We start from the raw sequence: 23174 nt of genomic DNA, 5'->3' as shown, positions 1-23174 counted from the left end.
ACATCAAAGTAAAGAGCTTTTACATAGCAAACAAAACCATCAACAAAACAAAAAGACAACCCACTGAATGAGAGAAGATATTTGCCAATGATATATCTGATAAAGGGTTAAAATCCAAAATATATAAAGAACTCATACTACTCAACATCAGAAAAACAAGCAATCTGATTAAAAATTGGCACAGGTCCTGAATAGACATTTTCCAATAGAAGACACGCAGATGGCCAACAGACACATGAAAAGATGCCCAGCATCATTCATTATTGGGGAAATGCAAATCAAAACCATGATGAGATATCACTTCACTCTTGTTAGAATGGCTAAAATCAAGAAGACAAGAAACAAGTGTTGGAAGGACATGGAGAAAAAGGAACCTTTATGCACTGTTGGTGGGAATGTAATTTGATACAACCACTGTGAAATAGTATGGCCGTTCCTCAAAAATTAAAAATAGAAATACCTTATGATCCAATAGTTCCATTATTGAGTTTTCACCCAGGGAAAACAAAAACACTAACTCAAAAAGGTATATGCACCCTTATATTTATTGCACCATTATTGACAATAGCCAAGACATGGAAGCAACCTTTTGGCTTTCAACAGGCAAATGGATAAGGAAAATGTATATTTGTACAATGGAATATTAGACATCCATTAAAAAGGATGAGATTGTGCCATTTGAGACAACTTGTATGGACCTAGAGGGTATTATGCTAAGTGAAATAAGTCAGACTAAGAAAGACGAATGCCATATGATTCCGTTCATAAATGGAATCTTTAAAAAAATGAATAAACACACAAAGAGCAGAATAAGAACTAGAAATACAGAGAATAAACTGATAACTGCCAGAGGAAAGGGGGATGAAGGGGTGGGGGAAAGGGTTAAGAGGAAAGGGAGATGGCCTCCAGTTATGGAATGAATAAATCATGGGAATAAAAAGCAGAGCATAAGGAATACAGCCAATATTATAATAGCGATGTAGCAGGACACATAGTAGCTATACTTGTGGTAAACACAGCATGATGTACAAAGTTGTCAAATTACAAAGTTGTGTATCTAAAGCTAAGGTAACATTGTATGTCAACTATATTCAAGTAAAAACAAAATAAAATAAAATCTATTCGATCACTCTTAAAAAAAATTAAAAAAAAAAAAGATGGGACCCATCAGACTTTATATCTTGCAGAAACATTGAGTTTTTATAGCTCAAGCATTCTCAACTTTTCTTTTCTACAATCACTGGACCTCAATATTCAATGAAAGTCCTATTTTATAATTCATTTTCCATATTATCACATAGTTTGTAAAGAGAATAATCTAAAGTTTATGCATTACACTTCACTTAATTTACAATTTTTGTGATATCACTTGGTGCATTGTTTCTTTTGGCTGATATTTTTTTCATAGCAAGACTTTCTTAGTAAAGAAAGTGGTGCGTTGATTTCCATCTGCCCAACCTCTTTGATCTGGGCAAATACTGCAGAAAGTTTCCTTTCACCGCAACTGTGACATCAGAGCATATTTCTATACTGAAGGAACTCCCAAACACACCTGATAATATTGTAACCCTTCATAGTTTTATACAGCCCAATTATAGTTGCTGACAATGAAGGTGAAAAACATGAATTTTCAAATTACCATCATGTTCTGATTGTGCATATGTAAAGAGAATTGCAAAGTTAACAATATCTGTTGCAAGTTGCAATAAAAGATACATTGCTAGTACACCTCCGTGTACCAAAAATGGTTAATACACCATGACCAGTTGGAAATCAAGATTGGTTTAACATTCTAAAAGCACAGTATAAATAAACTAAGGAAAAGCATATTATTATCTCAATAGATGAATAAAAAGCATTTTATAAATTCCAGCACTAATTCCTGATAAATACTCCCAGCAAACTAAGTACAGGGGGAAAATGCCAGAACTTGATTAACAGGCAGCTACCAAAACCCGACAGCTAGGGTCACGCTTACTGATGAAACACTGGATGTTTTCTTCCTGTTGGGGGCTGAATTTCATCCCTCGACATTCATATGTTAAAGTCCTAACCCCTGGTACCTCAGAATATGGCTCTATTTGAACACAGAACCTTTAAGAGGTAATCAAGGTAAAATGAAATCATGTGAGTGGGCCTTAATCCAGTATGACTGCTGTTCTTATGAAAGAAAGAAAGAAAGAAAGAAGAGAGAAGAGAAAAAAGAAAAGAAAAGAGAAGAGAAGAGAAGAGAAGAGAAGAGAAAAGAAAAGAAAAGAAAAGAAAAGAAAAGAAAAGAAAAGAAAAGAAAAGAAAAGAAAAGAAAAGGTAATTAGGACACAGACACACAGGCACAGAGGAAAGGCCACGTGATGACACAGTAAGGAGGTGGCCATCTGTAAGCCAGGGCAAGAGGCTTCAGAAGAAACCATACCTGCCAATACCTTGTTCTCAGATTTCTAACCTTCAGAAACACAGCTCTGTTGTTATAACCACCCTAGCAAACTAATACACTGCCTACCATCAGGAAAAAGGCCAGTGTGCCTTCTCTCATTCCTTCCCTTCAACATTGTCCTAGAGGGTAGAGCCAGTTAAAGAAAAAGAAAAAAAAGTTCAGCATGGGAAGGAAAACAATAAAACTATCAATCTGCAGATGACAAGATCGTCTACATAGAAAAGTCTGTGAAATTTACAAAAAAAAAAAAGAAATCAGAATTATTTTTAGCGAGGTTGTCATTTACAAAATTGACATACGGAATTCTGCTCTATCTCTATACACTAGCAACAAAAAAAGGCTGAAATTGAAATTTCAAAGCACTGGGCAGCCTGTAAGCCCCATTCACTTTAGCAACCAGCCAAGCTAAGAGAAAGGGCAACTCTGGCCTCACTTCTCACTCTTTATAGACAACTCCATTTGTCATCAGACCTGGTCTTTGTATTACTTGAGGGGTTATAATAGTGGATCCCTGGGAGGGAAGACACACGGCTTGGGATTTCCTGTGGGAATCTTTGCTTCTATTACCTTTTAAAAATCTCACAATTAGGGGCGCCTGGGTGGCGCAGTCGGTTAAGCGTCTGACTTCAGCCAGGTCACGATCTCGCGGTCCGTGAGTTGGAGCCCTGCGTCAGGCTCTGGGCTGATGGCTCAGAGCCTGGAGCCTGTTTCGGATTCTGTGTCTCCCTCTCTCTCTGCCCCTCCCCCGTTCATGCTCTGTCTCTCTCTGTCCCAAAAATAAATAAAAAACGTTGAAAAAAAAATCTCACAATTAAAGAAACGGGGTAGTTCACCTAAATCCTTCGGTTATCATAAAAACCCCTATGTTGGCCTTGCACAGACTCTAAGGCATCTTCACATCTACCATCACACTTAATTTCACAACAGCCCTATGGGAGAGGCTGTACAGAAGTCATTGTGGCCGCTGAACAGATGGGGAACATGAGAGTTCTGTTGACCCACAAAACTGGAGAATCCAAGGGATGTGTCTGACTAAAAGCACAGCTGAATCCAAGGTTTCAAATTGCATCGCTTGGGTGTCCAATATCCATCTCAGAGAAGTTAAATGTTTTGCCCAAAGTCACGCAGTTCATAGCTAGTAAGACCAGGACCTGAACAGTGGTCTCCAAACTCCAAATCTAATGCTTTCTCATAGTTTCTTGTGTTGAAAAAAGAAAAGAGGCCAGAAGTCCTCTGCTCAGGACTAATTATCCCCTGATCTTTATTCCCATACTCCTTTTATGGTTCATGCCACATTGCATTATAGCTATTTGTTAATGTATCTGTCTTCTGTGCTCACGAAGGCAGACACTGTCTCTTTCACCACTCGATAGATGTCTTTTAAATCAAATTATCATCGGAGCGCCTGGGTGGCGCAGTCGGTTAAGCGTCCGACTTCAGCCAGGTCATGATCTCGCGGTCCGTGAGTTTGAGCCCCGCGTCGGGCTCTGGGCTGATGGCTCAGAGCCTGGAGCCTGTTTCCGATTCTGTGTCTCCCTCTCTCTCTGCCCCTCCCCCGTTCATGCTCTGTCTCTCTCTATCCCAAAAATAAATAAACGTTGAAAAAAAAATTAAATCAAATTATCATCAAAAAATCACTTATTGTTTGTCTCAAAACATACTCTCTCTCTCTCTCTCTCTCTCTCTCTCTCACACACACACACACACACACACACACACACACAGAAAAAATTTGGTGGAGCTTAGAAGAGAAGGCCACAGAATTGGCTTTTGCTAATTGTGCGTTATAGCCTAAGCCAGACAATAAGAGACAGACATGATGGGCACAGTGAAATTTCACAGGATAGACATGAAAAAGACGTGACCAATGAATTAACAAGAGGGTGAGTGAATCAGGATTTTGGCTGCCAGTCATTGAGGAAGAAAGCCCAGCACAAAAAAAAAAAAAATTATACTAGCTCATAGACCTGAAATAACCAAGAGATATATCTGACTAAAGACAAGGCTGAGTCCAGAGTTTCAAATTATATCCTATGAATGTCCAATCCCAAGCCTGAAAGGTCAAAATCTGAGCTCCTAATCTCCCTCCAAAATCTGCTAATCCCGTATCTTCTACATCTCAGTAAATGGTACCCTCAGTGGTTCCACCATTCAGTCATTCAGGCAAAAATCCCTAGAGTCATTCTTGACTCTTCTCTTTCTCTGACCCCCACATTCAATTATTTACGCTGCTGTGGCCCCGCCATGAAAACCCATCCTGAGGGCACCCTTTTTTCTACCTGTCCTAAACCAAATCATCATCATCCCTCATCTAAAGAATTATAACAGCCCTTGCCTTCCTAGGGCCAATGTTCAACACTGCGAGTGATCATATATGATCATATATGATCATATATGACAAGTGAATCATATCATGTCACTCCTCTTCTCAAAACCCTTCAGGGCCTTCTTATCTCTCTCCACAGAAAAGTTAAAACCTTCACAATGCCCTACAAGCCCCTACACAATCTGCTCCCCTTACCCCTCTGACCTCACCTCCACTGTCCCCTCACTTAATCTGCTCCAGCCCCACCGGCCTCCCTGCCCTTCTTCAAACACACAGGACATGCACTCACCTCAAGGCCTTTCCATTTACTCCTCCCTTTGCCCAGATGCACTTCCTCCAAATACCCTCATACCCTCCAGATCTGTACACAGACGTCATTTTCTCAGAGGGGTCTTTCCAAGATACTCTTGCAAAATTGCAACAATTCCTATCACCACCACCCAATGTTCCCTACTGTCCTTCCTCATTGTTTATCTCCACAGCACTTATCAAAATGCTATACAATTTGCTAAAGTGTATTGTTTAACACCTGCCTCTCCCTACTAGAATGGAAATTCTTTTCTCCGCTGGAGGACACCAGTGTGTTCCATGCAGAAATGGTGGACTCTTGTCTCTTCCCCCTTCATCTGCATTGAGCTCTGTTATCTGAACCCCAGTTCTCATAAGGTTCCCCCTCAAAACAGACCCTTTTAGCTTTTCCCAGTGTTCTCTTTACCACTTAGGATCAGACCTTGTCCTGGAGCCAGACTGCAGAACACGATATGCTAGTGTCCCCTGTTGGGAAGGCTGAAGACACCCTCTTGCTGTGGGCCACCGGGTGCCCACAGCCAAATTCTTTTCCTCTTCCTTCAGTCAAAATGCAGAAATTCTCAGGCATATCATCTCAGCCAAATAGGCCCAAAAGATACCAGAGTGTGGGTAGAGGGGCAGAAGGAGATGTCAGCCTCCTGGCCTAGCATCAGCTTGGGCTCAGTTGGGACTGGACAACCCAACTGTGAAAAAGACGGCTGGTTGGCCAGTGACATCCATTCTGCTTCCTTTAATAACAGAACTCCTGAGTTTTAGCCACCGTCAGTGGGGTTATGTGGACAAACTCTGACCAACGGCATGTGAGCGGAAGTGATGTGTGACACCTACAGGTCGTGTCCCAAAAAAGAAATGTGCATGTGCTCTTCCTGACTCTGTTTTTCTCCCCTCTGGTTAAGGGAAATGACAAGAATTCATCATCTGCTTTGGACTCAGAGCTGGAAGTTCTACACAGAGGACCCCTTTGCTTCCCTACAAGTCCTAGACCACTTCCCTCTGAGCTGTCATAGGCGGCAGAGATAAAGTTCTACCACACTTGAGCCACTGTACTTCGGGTTTTCTTTGTTACGGCAGCCTGGCTGATACATTCACTAATACAACGATCCCACCTACAATGTCTTTCTTGCCATAGAGTATTTCTGGATCAAAGGAAGACAATAGAGACTTATGAGAAGAGAATAGAGGGAAAATTAAAGACTCGACATTCCAGATCCAGTTCTGCACAGAATGCTGGGGCTTCTGATAGCCTGAAACGTAGAGCCGCTATTTGTATGGGTATAAAGGAATGTCAAGACAAATTGCTTATAGGTTATCACTAGCTAGTTTTTTTTAAAGATTTATATACAGTTGACACTTGAACAACACGGGTCTGAACTGCCTGGGTCCACTTATATGTGGGCGTTTTACACTACAGTACTTATTGTCAGTGCATTTTCTCTTTCTTATGATTTTCCCCCCAATTTGTTTTATTCCCACAAGACAGACAGGGGTAGGGGCAGCCCGCCACCATCTGGACAGAGGACCTTCCTCAGGCAGGAGGTGCAGCCCGGGCCCTCTGGTGGCCCCATCAGTGAGCTGGTTTTCAGGCAGGCTGTCATGAGCGCCAGCTGGAAGGCTCCAAGGGCCGGAAGCAGTGGATTCGGGGGCTGGGTGGGGAGCACATTTGTGGAGCTACAGGTGGCTGGGCGAGTCCTTCTCTATTCCCAGGAGCTCCTCCGTGGGACTGTGCCACTTCACCAACTAGCCGTTCTTATCAAACAGAACTTGGTGAAGTTCCATTTAACGGCATTTCTCAGGATGCCCCATCCCTTGGGCTGGACCTGTTCGTTCCCTTTCACAGTGAGGGGAGTCGTCCCCACTCTCACAGATCTTGCAGCTCTTACCGAATTTGATAGCCAGCCTCAACTCTTTGATTTCCGCATCACTCCCTGGCTGCGGCCTCCTGAACCGGTTGCAAGGGAAGGCCAGGCTCTGTAAACTACTAAGCATATTGCACATACAGGTCGACGACTTGAATATCGCTCATGTCTGTTTTGCCTCGTTGCGAAGCCACTTTGGTGAGGACGCAGATGAAACCCCAAACGTTATCCCAGGTATGTGTCCAGGTCAACCAGGCACCCTTCCATGTCCTTGACTGACAACTCGTGCATGTGGTGAGCAAGTGCCAGTCATGGCTCAGGGGGACATCGTGTTTGCTAAGCCGGTGCCCCAGGGCCCTGCACAGCAGCCCTGACTCCCTTCCTTATAATTTTTCTTAATAACTTTTTTCTCTAGCTCGCTTTATTCTAAGAATACAGTATATAGTATATAAAATACACAACATGTGTGTTCACGTACTATGTTATCAATGAGACTACCGGTCAACAGTAGGTTATTAAATTTTTGCCAAATTAAAATTTATATGTGGATTTTCGACTGCACGGGGAGTCAGCGTCCCTAACCTCTGTGTTGCTCAAGGGCTAACTGCGCATGCAAGGTTTACAAGCATAAATATTTTGGGGGAAATACCAATGAAATTAAGAGCGGCTGGCTCTGGAGATAGGAACTGACAAGGCAGGCGGAGGGCCGGAGGACGAAGACTTGAACCTGGTGCCTTTCGAAGGTTACCATTTGCCACTATTCAAAAATAATCACATTTAAACCTTAGAAAGAAAAAAAAAGGTGAACCAATCCAAAATAATGTGCTAGAGATGGCTAGAATTTCAGATATTAACCTCAAAGAAATGAATTTCACCATCTTTGGGTGACACAGCCCACAGTCGGACACTGAGGGGGAAAAAAAGGCAGGATCTGTTAAAGCTATTGTTATCAACAGATGTGAAAGAAAAGTTGCTTTTGGAGGTACACACCCATAGCTTTCAAATAAGGTACAAGAAGAAGCAGAGTCTTCCCCAGTGTATTCCGTGTCTGTGGCAGGAGAGGCAGGAATTGGCAGGAGTCTAGCATCCCTGAAACTCCTACCCTCGCCCCAGCCCCACCCCCCGCGCACGCACACCATCATTTTGTAAAGGTCGTCCCACAATGAAGGGGTTGTCAAGTCAGGGTGGAACGAGCCCAGCCGTGGCCCTCATTACTCTGATCCTTGCTGTCTTCCCCCCTCATCAGCCCCGATGTCAGTATTTCATGTGGGAGCTAAAATTAAGTCATCACCCTTCCTGTGAGCAACACTACTCCTGAAATAAAAATTTTACAACATTAGTTTGGAGGAGGATCACTTAGCATTTGAAAACACTTCCCCTGTGACCTTGAGCTTTTATCGCTTGGGAGCCAAAATGAGAATCTCTGAGGCAAGATTTATGAATAAATAATTAACCACGAAAATAAAATCAGCAGTGAAAAAGACGTGGGTCCTTTCCACTTACGACGGAAGTTCCTCTCGTGGATGTCACACTCCGTTTTGTGCACACAGCATTTTTAAGGGACAAAAAAAAAAAATTCCATTCCAAGATGTGTGGGCCTGATCTAACCACAGGAACCATAAAACCACGAGGGCGTGTTCTTCCACGTGTTTTCCCGAACCCTCAGAACGTGCCCAGGTCACCCAGACACGGAGCAGCAAGGACAACACTCAGTGTTCGCCATTCTGGGAGCCTTCTCCTCCTCGGGGTTGGCTCCTGTCCACCCCGCTCCACCCTTCTCAACGAGAGAGCACAGGGTACTTTCCCAAGGGTCTGCCAACCAGCCCGCAGTCCTCCCCGAAGACGGGGTGAGGAGGGAGCGCAGCAGGGTGGAGGTCTTTGGAGAAGCCCTGAGGGTCTACAACGCCACCTCGGAGCGAGGCTCTGTAAGAGCAGCTCACCCAGTGAGACATAGTGATGACACCGGGGAACGTTCAACCCACGTTCTGGGCAACTTGGAAAAACCATCACCAGGAAGGAGAGCTCCCTCTGTCCTCTAAATGAAAACTCTGTGTTAAGAGAGAGCCAGCCCGTCGCCTTTGGCTCTGATCTTGCCAACAGCTCTTTGAAGATCTACCTGCAAGTGACTCTCCCTCTCCCCTGACGGGCTCACCTCCTAACGAGCCGCCCATCCTCATCCTTTTGCAAGCAACCAAAATGTTCCCAGTGTAATGAGAGGAGCCCAAATCAAAGAGTCCCTGCTGTTCCAGGTGAAAGAACAAGGGCACGAGACCTGCTGCAGGGTGGCACGGAGTCGAGGGACCTCGGGAGCGCTTCCCGGGGCTCCCAGTCCTCGAGGACACATAAAATAAAGCTGAAAATCTCTGAAAATCTGCTCCTTGTGTGTTTTTTATTTCCTATCGGTTTTCTTTAACCTGCTGTAATCTGCCTCCCTGCTGATGCATTTTAGTCAGGTATCCTCTGAAGAAAGGGAACGGACCAAATGATCCCGAAAGCCAACCAGCTGCCAAGAATCAGAAGAAGGCCCTTCCCAGCTTCCTGCCTGTGCATCAGGCAAGTTCTCCATCCCGGGTTGGGGGTGGGGTTGGGGGGTGGGGAGCTGGGTTCTCACGGAGCAGCCTAGGTCTGGGAAGTTCAACACCGAAGCCTCCAGGCTGGTGGGGAGCCCCATTCCTGGGGTTGAAACAGCAGAAGCACTCTTCCCATCAGAGGAATGAAAACCGAGGTTAATGCTCTTCTGTCCCCCAAACTCCCCCTCAGAGGTGAGGTTCATTTGGAGAAGAATTCCTCCAATGGTCGCGCTTGAGAAAACCCTCAGGGGGGTTCTACCTTCAGGACTCCAGGGCTCCCATGCCCCCTGCTTTGGGAAGGGGTTTTTGGTGGGTTTGCGTCTGTCTGGCATTCCCTTTACACGGAATTTCCACCTGGAAGAATCTTTGGGATACTATTGGCAAAAGCACCCTGTGAACCCTACAGTATGATACTGATGGCAGTTCGTCTGTGCGTTTGAGAGACTGCTCACTTTTATTCTTTGATATTCCTGACAAATTTAAACTGTTGACCATCTTTTTTTTTTTAATTTTATGGGGGTTTTTTTATTTTTTTTTTTTTTATTTTGAGAGAGAGTGTGTGTGAGTGCGGAGGGGCAGAAGAGAGAGGGAGACACAGAATCTGAAACAGGCTCCAGGTTCTGAGCTGTCAGCACAGAGCCCGACGCGGGACTCAAACTCGCGAACCACGAGATCATGACCTGAGCGGAAGTCAGAAGCTCAACCGCCTGAGCCACCCCGGCACCCTATGACTATCTTATTCTTAAATCAACTTTTTTATTCTTGCCTTAAATATTTTTAAGCAGCTTTATTGAGGCATAATTCACACATACTAAACTGCAAATATTCAAATGTACAATCGGGTGAGTTTCAGCAAAAGGAAACAGCCCTAAGACCATCCTTCCAATCAAGGTAAGAAATCTATACATCAGCCTCAGAAGTTTCCTCATGCCCTTCTGGAATCAGCTTAGTAGCAAAATAACACAATTTCTTGCCCAGCTGTGTGAGCGTGGGCCTCTTGGCACATTTTCATTTCCTCACATGTTAACTGAGGGGATGGCTCAGGACCCAAGCCTTCCATGAATCTAGTCTTACTAGATTCAATACAACCAAACCCATTAAGGACGGGTCTCCTTAATGTGCCTTCATCCTCAAGCTATGACACAACACAAGGCATCATAATATTTAAATTTTTTCTAACAAAATTCCACGAAGCTGCCTCTCTTAACAGCACTGGTTTCATGGACCAATAACTGGTACAGTCACACCGAGGCCCACCCTCAGAAGGACCATGCACTTGGGAGTTTTACGCTCTACAGTCGCCACCTTAAAATTCTTAATAATTTCATCTCTGAATTTGCGCTTAGTAAGTGAAGTCCATGGGACAATGGAGCAGGAGGCTTGGAGCGCTGGGTCCCATGTAATCCTACCTCCCACCATCTCCCCACCTTCCCATTGCTCAGCCGTCTCCTCCCCAACCGCTGGTACCCTTGGCCCCTTGTTCCTGATCCCGTCCCACAATCACTGCCATCCTCCACCTGGGGTAGAGACCAAGTAGCATGGAGGGGTAGAGGCCTACATTCTGCTGTCGTTCTCTGTGCCAAGCAGGGGTGGGCTTGGGGTGAGACACTCAGTCTACGGCATCCTGAGACAGAATAAGACAGCATCCATCCTGCACCCAGCTGGCAGCACCCCTGCACGTTTGATGGGCCACGAGGGGTGGGGAACATGGGAGAGTCAACTTCAATCCAGGTGCCGTGCACATCCAGGCACAGGTTAGGGCAGCCAGCATGTGGGAATGGAGATTGACTTCACAACCTCACCTGCCCCCACATTTTTATTTTGCACTGAGACCCTCAAAGTGTGTGCTCTCTAAGACCAGGTTTTATTAATATAAATTGCCTGATGTAGTATAAGAATCAATAGGACAGTGCTTCATCTCTGCTATGTCAAGAGGTAATACAGGAAATGACATTTCATGGCGCTAAAAGTAATGATTAGTTGATGACCCTCTGCCCGTGGCCATCGTGTCATGCAGGGGCAGACAGAGACAGCTGGCTCAAGGAGCTGCACAAAATGGTGATTTCCAAGCTGGAACTGAACTGTAGCAAACACCAGGCTGAATTATTGTTCCAGATTGCCGGGTACAAGATCTGAGCAGATGGAAGATCTTCCTGGTCTTAGGTTGAATCTCCATCCACCCTCCTCCAGATGCCTGTCCCACCACCTCACTGCTGCCTAAGATAGATTTTTAAAAAATCTGTTACCAGCACCTCATAATAGAAATCTACCCTCTAGCACCTCAGGGGCACCCGGGTGGCTCAGTCGATTAAGCATCCAACTCTTGGTTTCAGCTCAGGCCACGATCTCACAGTTCCTGAGATCAAGCCCAGCATTGAGTTCTGCACTGACAGGACACAACCTGCTTGGGATTCTCTCTCTTCTTTTCTCTCTGCCCCTCCCCCTGCTCTCTCTCACAGAATAAATCATTAAACTTAAAAAAAAGAAAGAAAGAAAAGAAAAGAACACCTCAGTCATTTTCTAGGGCTGGCGTAGCAAAGTACCATAAACTGGGTGGCTTGGATTGACGAAACATGACCGTCTCACAGTTCTGGCCACTAGAAGTCCAAGGTCAAAGTGCCAGCAGAACTGGCTCCTTCTGAGGGCTGTGAGGGAGAATATATCCCTTTCTCTTCTCTGGCTTCTTCCGGTTACTGACAACCTTGGGTGTCCCTTGGCCCACAGACATATCACCCTGATCTCTCCTTCTGTGTTCACATGGCATTCTCCCTCTGTGCGTGCGTCTACATCCAGATTTCCCCTTTTCGAAAGGCCCACCCTACTCCAGCACGACATGATCATAACTCAACTAATCACATCTGCAAAACAGTATTTCCAAACAAGGTCACGTGTTCTTTTTTTCTTATTTTATTTATTCATTAAGGTCACATATTCTGAGGTCCTGGGGGTTAGAAATTCAACATGAATTTCAGGGGGCAACACAATTCAGCCCATAACAGCAGCCATGAGTCAACCGTCAGAGACCATGCTTCAACAACAACTACTCCCAAGAGGGGAAGAATATTGACCAGCCCCAAATTCACAGGGAGGGTGAGCAAGTATTGACTAGAAAGGAGAGAGAGAAATCTGAGGCCTTTTGGCTCTAGAATGCAGCCAGGGTTTAGGACAGAGGTTTGCAGGGAGGGAGGAGAAGGAGAGAAAATGAAGGATCATCACAGAATAAGGGGACAAAAGAACATAGAAAGAGGGACAGAGCCAAAGGACTGATTTGCCACCTCCTCACAGAGGCCCAGGCCTACTCCTGGAGCTGGAGGAAGAGCGGCTTTGGTTAAAAGGTTGCCTGTTCTGGGGGCGCCTGGGTGGCTCAGTCGGTTAAGCATGTGACTCTTGGTTTCAGCTCAGGTCATGATCCCATAGTTTCCGGTTCGAGGCCCACACTGGGCTATCAGTGCAGAGCCTGCTTGGGATTCTCTGTCTCTGTCTCTCTCCTCTCTCTGCCCCTCCCCCTGCTTGCTCACTCTCTCTCTCAAAATAAATAAATAAACATTTGAAAAAAAAAAAGTTGCCTGTTCTGATCTCCAATTTCACTCTCATTTTCCCAGTTTGGAAACACACACACACACACACACACACACTACTGTCAAAAAAACTGTCAAATAATCTCTAACAAGCTTTCCTTTGTTGCAGGAAGGGCCACTTTCTCTTCCAAAGCAAGTTCTTCCAGGAATGGATCCTGCATCTCCAACTGTGCCCAGGCCTGAGTCAACACTTCTTAACTGTGTTGAGCAAAATTGTGCAGCATCTGCAAGCCTGGATATCGGAAGCCCATGAAAAAAAGAAGAAAAGAAGTTGCAATTGCTTCACCTCCCTGGAAAAAAGCAATCATCTTAACGCTTCTTCAAATACATTCAAGTGTATTATAATGTACATACCAAACGGCAGATGGGTATTTAAAAGCTTATTAAGAGCCCCTGCCTTATCACCAGTCAACCTCAGCACCTGTCATCTCCTCTCCAATCCTGCTTTCCTAACAGCATGCGGTGGGTCAGCTAACTGCTTGCACAGCAGAGGAAAGGTAAATGCATGTTCTCATGAACATGCACTTATTAATGGCCCTAAACGTTCAACAAATTAGCAGATTTTAAAAATTCATTAACACTTGTGTTCCTAATCCATGGATTTGTTCATTTAGTAAACGTGAGCTTACGGTCAGGAGCTATTAGCATTCATAATTGCTCTTTGGGGGGAATCTGGCAAGGTGATGAATTAGATGAGGTTTTACTTTTTTTTTTGAACCCACATGTGTTGAAATCCTCTGCAATGGGAAATAGCCAAGCCTTGTCCAGGGGTGGAGCCACGTGGTTTTGTAGGGCCCTGGCACACCAGCATAATGATTGGCATTGATTCTCAACTCTTTGAGTTATTTTCAGAGTTTCCAGTTCCTTCCTCCACTTCTAAACTCCAGATTCATAAAAGCTTCTGCATCTTATTCCATGTGCCTTCCTACTCGACAAAGAGATTCTTGGCTTATAATAATTTAGGGTAATTAGAAGCTTTTGAATAGTAGTTACATAATGAATATGGCGGCCCCAAAGTGATACTCCAGGCAAGTCTAAAGTACTCATTTGCTGAGTGTTGCTGGACATTGGTGAACTTCACAGAAACGAGCACTGTCTGCATGCATATACACAAAACACCTTGACCCAAGTCCCAAATAAAAGAGGATGGCCTGGTGGGGGGGAAAAAAAAAAAAAAGCAAACGACCTGTATCAGTCAGCTCAGGCTGCTGTAACAAAAGACCAAAGACTGTGTGGCTTAAACAGCAGAAATTTATGTCTCGCTGTCTGGAGGGGAGAAGCATAAGCGTGGTCAGGTTTTGGTGAAGGCTCTCTTCTCGGCTTGCAGATGGCCACCTCCTCATGGTGTCCTCACCGGACAGAGAGTGAGCCACCTCTCTCTCTTCTTACCTAACCCCATCGTTAAACCCTGATTACTAACATCTTCACCTAACCCTGATTACTTCCCAAAGACCCATCTCTAAAAGCCATCACATTAGGGGTTGCAGGTTCACATGTGAACGGGGGGGGGGGGGAGCAGGAGGGGGGAGACACAGTTCATTCTATAGTATTCTGCCCCTGGATCCCAGAATTTATGTCCATCTGGCATGCAAAATGCATTCACTCTATCCCAACAGCTCCAAATATCTTGTACCATTGCAGCATCCATTCTAAAACCCCATCTAAATCTCATCTAAATCAGATACAAAGAGATTTAAGGGTCAATTTAACCTAAGGCAAATGCCACTCCAGCTATGACCCTGTAAAACCAGCCAAGTTATGTGCTTCCAAAGTACGACAGTGGGATGGGCATAGGATAGACATCCCCATTTCAAAAGGGGGAAATGGAGGTAAAAAAAAAAAAAAATAAGGGGTCCCAAGCAAGTCCAAAACCCAATAAGGCAAATTCTACTTGATTCTAAGTCGGGAGAACAATCCTCTTTTCTGGACCCACTGGGTCACTGGTTCTACCTCCACAGATCTGTTGGGTAAGGTATCACACCCCAAGGCCCCAGGCAGCTCCGTTCCCAAGGTTCCTCAGCATATCCTAGCCACAGGGCTCTGCAGGACAGGGCAGGCCCAAGTCCTCAGTCAAAGGCCATCTGGCCCGTTGGATCCAAGACAGTGACCCTAATGGTCTTTAAATTGTCTTTAGGCTCCTTCTATTTTCTCGAAGAATGTTGAACAATTTTTTAACCAAATAGTTCAATGATCCAGTCCTGTAGGGTCTAAGAATTCCCACGGCCTTCCTTCATTTTATCTCACTGTTTTTATCCCTTGCTGATATAACCCCAGCTCCATTCCTGGTTCTGCCAAAAAGGCTGGTTAGATCCACTGGTCACCCCATTGTCCGTTTATCAAATGGTTATTGAGCCACACCCTCGAGAACACACCTTGCGTTCTCTTCACAATGACCTTTCTCCCCTTCTGCAATACGGATGGGGTGAGGATTTTCTGAACCTTCAAGTTCTGGTTCCTTGTTACTTAATAATTCCTTCTTCAATTCATGTATCGCCTTTCACGTTCTGCTATAAGCGTTCAGGAAGGACCAAGCTACTCCTTCAACCCTCTGCTTAGGAATCTCCTCAGCTATCTATATTCATTGCTCACAAGCTCTCCTTCCACAAGACACAAGAACATTGTTCCAAGTTCTTTGCCACTTTATAACAAGTATCAGCTTGCCTCCGGTCTCCACTGACATACTCCTCATTTCCATCTGAGAGTTCACCAGAACTGCTTTTTATGTCTGTATTTCTAGCACATGCCTCAAAACCCTTCCCGCTTCTACATATTTCCCAGTTTCAAAGCTGCACCCACATGTGTAGGGATTTGTTACAGCAGCACCCCCACTGCTTGGTACCAAAGTCTATATTCATCTGGGTTCTCCAGAGAAATAGAACCAATAGGAGGAGAGGGAGAGATAAGGATACAGGCAGGGGTGGAGACAGGGATAGAGAGAATTAGCTCATGTAATTTTGGATGCTAAGAAGTCCCAAGATCTCCAGTCAGCAAACTAGAAACCTAGGAGAGCCAATGGTATAATTCCAGTCTGAGTCCAAATCCAAAGACAAGAGAAGACTGATATTTCAGGCTGAAGACAAGCAGGTGAGAGAGAGACAGAGAGACAGAGAAAGTTCTCTCTTACTCCACCTTTTTGTTCTACCCAGACCCTTCCAGAGATTGGATGATGAAGTACACCCACATTAGGGAAGGCAATCTGCTTTACTCAGCCTATGATTCAAATGTTCATCTCATCCAGAAAAATGTTTACCCAAATATCGAGGCACCCTATGACCCAATCAAGTTGATACCTAAAATTAGCCATCACAAGTCCCAAGGAAAATCTGGGCACAGCACTATAACAGAACGTCCTCTGCCTCTCCGCTCTATTCCCTGCCAGCAATTTCTCTCAGGACACTGGCCAAGTGTTATCTTGACTGAACTAAGTGGGGAGAAGTAGGAGGAAAAGGGAAGGAAATGGAGAGGACGGATGAGTTTGGGGCCCATACACTTTTGGAGTAAAACTCAGTTGGGGTAACCTACCAGTTTATTGAATTTTTAATAACCCCCTTGTATTGGCTTACATCTGTCCTACATTAATACCTTACGAGGAATTACAATAACATATGACTTGCAAGCAAGTAACAAAATCAAGAAGACAAGTTTTTTATTTTTGTTTCAATGTTGATTTTTGAGAGAGAGAGACAGACAGAGACAGCGCGTGAGTGGCAGAGGGGCAGAGAGAGAAGGAGACACAGAATCCGAAGCAGGCTCCAGGCTCCGAGCTGTCAGCGCAGAGCCCGACGTGGGGCTCGAATTCACGATCCATGAGATCATGACCAGAGTCGAAGTCAGACGCTTAACCGACTGAGCCCCCCCGGCGCCCCAAGAAGACAATTTTTTAAAAAAGGGGTCACTTCGGGGCGCCGGGGGGGCTCAGTCGGTTAAGCGGCCGACTTCAGCTCAGGTCATGATCTCGCGGTCTGTGAGTTCGAGCCCCGCGTCGGGCTCTGTGCTGACAGCTCGGAGCCTGGAGCCTGTTTCGGATTCTGTGTCTCCCTCTCTCTGACCCTCCCCCGTTCATGCTCTGTCTCTCTCTGTCTCAAAAATAAATAAACGTTAAAAAAAAACTTAAAAAGGGGGCGCTTATTAAGCTCCCACCATGTCCCTGACTCTCTCCTTATATACCCCAGAAGCCCTTTGAGGTAGGTATTAGTATCCCCACATTACAGATGTGGAAACTGAGGTAAAGATGTGGTCTGCCACAACAGCGGAGCAGGACCCGCCCCCAGGAGCTGTCATGGCTGGTCTGTCATTCTCCACTACCCCACACTCGGCAGGTGACCTGCTGTTCATTAGCACTGATTCCTTTTCTTCCTCCACCTGTGTGCATCTCCAGAGAACGTTTTTCTCTCATTAGTATCAAAAATGAATCAGGGTTTTTAGTGCCCAAGCTCTGTAATCAATTAAGCATTTTAATCAGAGATGAGAGTTACAAGAAGCTGTCAGTAGATGCATTCCCAGGCAAGTACTCCCGCCCATGCCTCATCACTTCTAATAAGACAATAATAACACTTTTAATCCTGCACCCCACAGTTAGTGAGTCGTTCCTAATTGCCCACAACTGCAAGAGAAATCTCTTTATTAGGCTCTGAGCTAATGCTGTCCTAGAACCCTTTGTATGATTTCACGAAGTCCCTGGGACAGAGCATGTCAAGGCAAGAGGAAACGGAGAAACAAATTCTTCCCCGTGCAGAAAGCCACACAGAAGACTTCACGTGTCCTACAGCTGGGATACAGCCAGGGGCTACGAGTCATATTTAATACAGTCGGATTAAAGAGTGCTCGAAGTTTGTTTGTTTTTCAATGCATCTACCAGCAAAGAAGGAATCGCAGCACATTCTCCACTCCATGAGAAAACAACTGCAGAAAATAGGGTTGTTCTACGCAGTCAGATTTAGCACACCGTGGCCCTGTTGCTAGTCTGTCCCCATTTTAAGGAAAGCAGACCTGGAGCTTGTGTTCATTGTAACACACCCCACGATTCTGCTAAATAACATTCTAATTGATAGATAATTTCAAATAGCAACCATCTCAATTTGATACGCCTCTTTCCCTAGGACACCAAGGGACACACACTGATGCCCGCACACTTCATCAGTACATTTAATTGGTCAATTACACAGGCCACGAAAGGGACTTCTCTCCCCTGCGCCGGTGTTTGGCTGAGAAAGCCTCTGGGGGAGAGATGGAGGCCCTGAGTTTTGAAAATGTAACTGAGCTCTCTGTGACAAACAAGGCAGTAGAGTCTCAGCCCTGAGAGAACCCTCCGATCCCGCGAGAATAAATCCCCTTTCCTCCAAAATAGTAGTGAACTCTGCAACACTGTGAACAGCAGTTTGAAATAGTGTAACTCTCGCTGTCACTTTCCAGATAGGCTTAACACCGGATATTAAGCCGAAAGAATACAAATGCGGCCTGAACCACAGAACGCCGCATGCAGTAAGCTCACCGGAGCGTCGTGCAGAGATTGTAACTAATTCACACCGCACCGTGCGCACTTCGCGTTCTCTTTTCATTCCACGCCACCGGCTCCTTCGCCGCGGACACCATAGCGGGACATCTGGGCCACTGAAATTGTGCCCTCTCCCCCGTGACCTGCTACAGGCAAGCATTTAACACTCATCCCCGAATTAGATGGGACTCACTTAATCTGATGGGGTGCACTGTGCAGCTACACCTGGACGCACTCTGCAAAAGTCTGCATTGCCGTGAGATGCAGACTTGGGAGAATTTCCGGGGGTGTTGTTTTTAGAGCCTCCTCAGACCTGGAAAAGCAGGAAAGCTAGTAAACAGTAGCCCTCTGATGACGCGCATAAGCCGCCAGTAAAAGGAAACTAGGATCTAACACTCCCTGGCTTCCACCTCCCGAGAGTGCTCTCTTCCCTCTACACCATATACAAAGTATCCACTCATTTCATAAACATGCTCTGACACCTGTGATGGGCTCTGACACATAATCCTGGGCCTCATCTGGGAGCAGAGACAGGAGAACCGCCTGGACAAGTTCTCCCATTCACAAAGCGATTCAAATTTGGGCTTGTGATCTCTGTATGAAGTCCTCCATCAGCGACCGATAAAGTGAATGGCTGAAGGAAGAAATTCCCCACCCAGACTTCACCTCCTACCCAACTGTCAGAATGCACCACGGCGAATGCACCATGAATTGTAATCCAGCTGTGATGAAACCCTGAATGGAAAGAATTATCTTGCGCAAATTTGTTCAATGAAAACCTTTAAAATGGACTAGGGCACACTGAATTGATTTTTTTAAAAAAAAAAAAACCACCACCCTCAAAATCTTTTTTTTTTTTTTTTTTTGAAGAGGAGGAGGAGGAATGAGAGAGAGCTGTACGCACTGTGTGCACTGCTCTGTGCTCTGTGCAGACCTCTGTGCAGGTCCTCTGTGATGGACCTACTCCCTTCTAAATAGAGGAATCCGTGTTTCATGTCGTAATCAATATTTAGCCTATCAGCGTCTTGATTAAGGATTATAATGAGTAATAATTATTTTTCTTAGTGAGAGGTTATAGCAAACTTGTGCTTATTACTGTATTACTTATGTGTGTGTTAATGTATGTATTATCATACCTATTTTTGTCTATGGACATCCTGTGTATTTATTCACTATTTTTGTAAAATATCGTCTCAAACATTTTAAGTGTATTCTCAAAACCTAGCAATACTTTTATCTCACTTTTATTTTTTTTTTCATTTTTATCTCACTTGAAAAAACCTTGTAATGGGACAAACAGCTAGGTCTCATAACGTACTTATTTGCATGCTCTGCCCTCGCCATAGTAGGTACCCGTATTCAGTTGGTGTCTTTACAAGGCGTTCATGTACTACATTCAGCTATGGTGATGCATGCAATTCCCCTCTTACCTCTAAGGAAGTGTCCTTTAGATACCTGTTTGTCAGTTACTACTAGTGTGATGGAACTATAAAAATAGTCTAGTCCCCACAGAACTACAAGTAAGCTTCTATTTAGATTTCATAAAGTTTGCCTCTCCCAACATCGTGGTAACCGCTTGATAAAATATAATACATTTTAAAACTCATGGTTAACTTCGAAAGAAAGAAATTCCAGACATAAAGTAGGGATCCAAGCCACACAGTCAACGGGAGCTGCACTTTTGGGTCTTTTTCGTGTGCCAAACACTGGATAAGCATCTTTATATATAAAGCTTTTCTTTGATTGTGGTGGCCCCCTCACCCTGACTGCCATTCCCAGCTTCTAGGATAGAGTCATTGAAGTAATATTCTTTGTATGTGTGTTTCCTCTGTGTGCATCCTCAATGCTCTGATTATTGGCACCCATTTCTTCTATTGCCATTCAATTTTGACAAACCCATTGCCAAAGCAATCACACTGTACCACAGCAAAAAATTGCTTCTTGTAAGTAGATGACCAAATACCAACATGGCCACCTTGTCCCCCCAACCCGCTTCCTTGCCAGCTCTCGGTATAAACAACAATGAGCCCACAGCTCTGGGATCCTCTGACTTGGCAAATATCTCATTCTATAGGGACCACATTGACTATATCTCTATAGAGAGGAGGGAGATGATGGGAAGCACATCTACTCACTCGTGTCCTTGAACTTCTTGGCTGGACCTGTTGGCTGGTCCACTGGTACACCAAAGCGACAGCCACCTTAAACCAAGTCTGAGCCATCTGTACTTCCAGTCTCCAAACCCAGACCATCTTTAGTGATCTGACCTAGCTCACCAACCACCACTTCCCCACCAATAGCTGTGCTCCATACTCTGTGTGGCAGATGGTTCGTCATCAACCCAAGATCTATCTTCCTTCCTTGCTCACTAACAGAACCTCAGCCTTGGAAGAACAATGTGCTTGGTCCAGGAATTATGGTTGGTTTAAGCTAATCACGATAATCCCATTGCCCAGTTTCAGTTGCCGCCACTCAGATGCAGATGGATGGGGCTGTGGTTCTGGAAAGGCTTTAGTATTCTTTTTTTTTTTTTTCATGTTTATTTATTTCTGAGAGAGAGCGACCGAGCATAAGTGGGGAGGGGCAGAGAGGGAGGGAGACGCAGAATCCGAAGCAGCTCTGAGCTGTCAGCACAGAGCCTGACGCGGGGCTCGAAGCCACGAACCGCTGGATGATGACCTGAGCCGAAGTCGGACACTTAACCGGCTGAGCCACCCAGGCGCCCCGTAGAGTTAGTATGCTCGACAGAGGAGACAGACACTGCTAACAGTGCCCTGTCCCTTTTCCCGGCCATGAACATGGATGTCATGCCTGGGGCTACAGCAGACAGTTTCAACCAGGAGGAATCACACCAACGAGTTAAGGCGGAGAGGATCAACAGAAGGAGATTATGTCTTTGAGAACATGGCTGAACTGCTGCTTCCACACTACACTGCCAAACTCTAGACATATTTAAGATAATTAAATGTCCTTATTGCTTAAACCACTGTTAGCCGGGCATTCTGGTCAATGCAGCTGAAAGCATTTCTAACTAATATACCATTTTTCCCCCTGCATTGCACTCAAGGCCCTGAGTAAATTTAAAGACTTAATTGGCTTTATTCAATGATTTATGAATCAGGCAGCCCATCTGGCAAACAGAAAGCTCTGAGGAGCTGTGCAAAATGGGAGGCTTTTACAGGCAGAAGGAGGTGGGACACAGATGTTACTGGCAAAGAGTGGGCTGTTTCAGGCAAGATCACCTTCCTTTAAGGGACAGGGTGGGTCTATGAGAGAGCCCACCTCACCAGTGCTCACCAGGAAATTCCAGACTGACTGGTTACGATTACATCTCTGGGAGAGGCTGAAACTGATGTTAGGTTAGGTATTAAGTCTTGGTTTGGTGACATGGGCTTAGCACAAGCAACTCCGTTTTGAACTCGTCTCTTTTTTAACCCCATCAACGCATAAAATAACTTTTAACCATTTTCCTCTGCACATATTTTGCAATAAAATAATATCATATTGTAATATTCTGTAATCTTATTTTTAAACTCAATTTACCAACTATACAAGTATTAAATATCATTTTAGTAGATGCATTATATTTCTTCTTATGAATATGCTATATTTTAGTAGTTGAATTATACTTCTTCATATGAATATGCTATATTTTGACTAATGCCCTGTTGTTAGAGATTTGTTTCTAATATTTCTTGCTTTTGTTGCAATACTAGAATAAACATCCTTGTAGCTAAATCTTTTACACAACTATCGTATCCTTTCCACGGGATAAATACCTAAAAGTAGCATTGCTACACTAAAAATACTCACATTTTAGGATTTTCTTATTTGAATTGCCAAATACGCCTCCAAAAAAATAGCAATTTATATTGCAAACTGGAGTAAAAGACTTGATAGTCACAAACCCTAGCATTATTGTTTGTTACCTTGTATTTAATATTTGTCAATTCAGGAGCCACCTGGGTGGCTCAGTCAGTAAAACTTCCAGCTCTTGATTTCAGCTCAGGTCATGATCCCAGGGTCGTGGGGATCATGGAGCTGAGCATGGAGCCTGCTTAGGATTCTCTCTCTCCCTCTGCCCATCTCCCCTGCTCATGCTCTCTCTCTCTAAAATAAAAAATACATACACTAAATAAGTAAAATATTTGTCGATTTGGTGGGCCAAAAATAGTTTCCTAAAGTTATTTTAATTTTGTTTTTTTCATTTCTTTATGACCAATTATAATGTCTCTTATAAACTGCCTATTCATATCTTTTGTCCGTATTTTAATTGATAAAGTCATTTATACTTCTCTGCTGAATAATTTGAGTTTGTTGTTAACCAAAACTTCCAAGACTTTTTCTGTGAATGATGCTGTTCAGACAGAGCTCTCCTACCTAGTATGGGCCCTATAGCTTTGGCAATCAGTATGCTTCATTTACATGTCTCCACATTAAATTTCATTTTGTTGGGGCACCGAGGTGGGTCAGTCATTAAGCATACAGCTCTTTATTCTGGCTCAGGTCATAATCTCACAATTCGTGAGACTGAGCCCCAGGTCAGGCTCTGTGCTGACAGTGGGGAGGCTGCTTGGGATTCTCTCCCTGCCCCTCTCCTGCTCCGG

The 23174-nt window shown here is 44.6% G+C and overlaps 1 long non-coding RNA gene across 1 annotated transcript in view; it reads right to left on the bottom strand.

The window, feature by feature from the left end:
- LOC128312967 (uncharacterized) overlaps positions 1-23174 on the bottom strand; it is a 315318-nt gene that overhangs the window by 152797 nt on the left and 139347 nt on the right. Inside the window, exon 4 of the long non-coding RNA XR_008293007.1 lies at positions 18761-18880. This is a non-coding gene — a long non-coding RNA (uncharacterized LOC128312967). The remainder of the gene's footprint in view (positions 1-18760; positions 18881-23174) is intronic.

The sequence above is a fragment of the Acinonyx jubatus genome, chromosome E4, assembly GCF_027475565.1.
Source record: "Acinonyx jubatus isolate Ajub_Pintada_27869175 chromosome E4, VMU_Ajub_asm_v1.0, whole genome shotgun sequence".
Classification (NCBI taxonomy): Eukaryota; Metazoa; Chordata; class Mammalia; order Carnivora; family Felidae; genus Acinonyx; species Acinonyx jubatus.
This window is presented reverse-complemented; position numbering and strand designations above follow the sequence as displayed.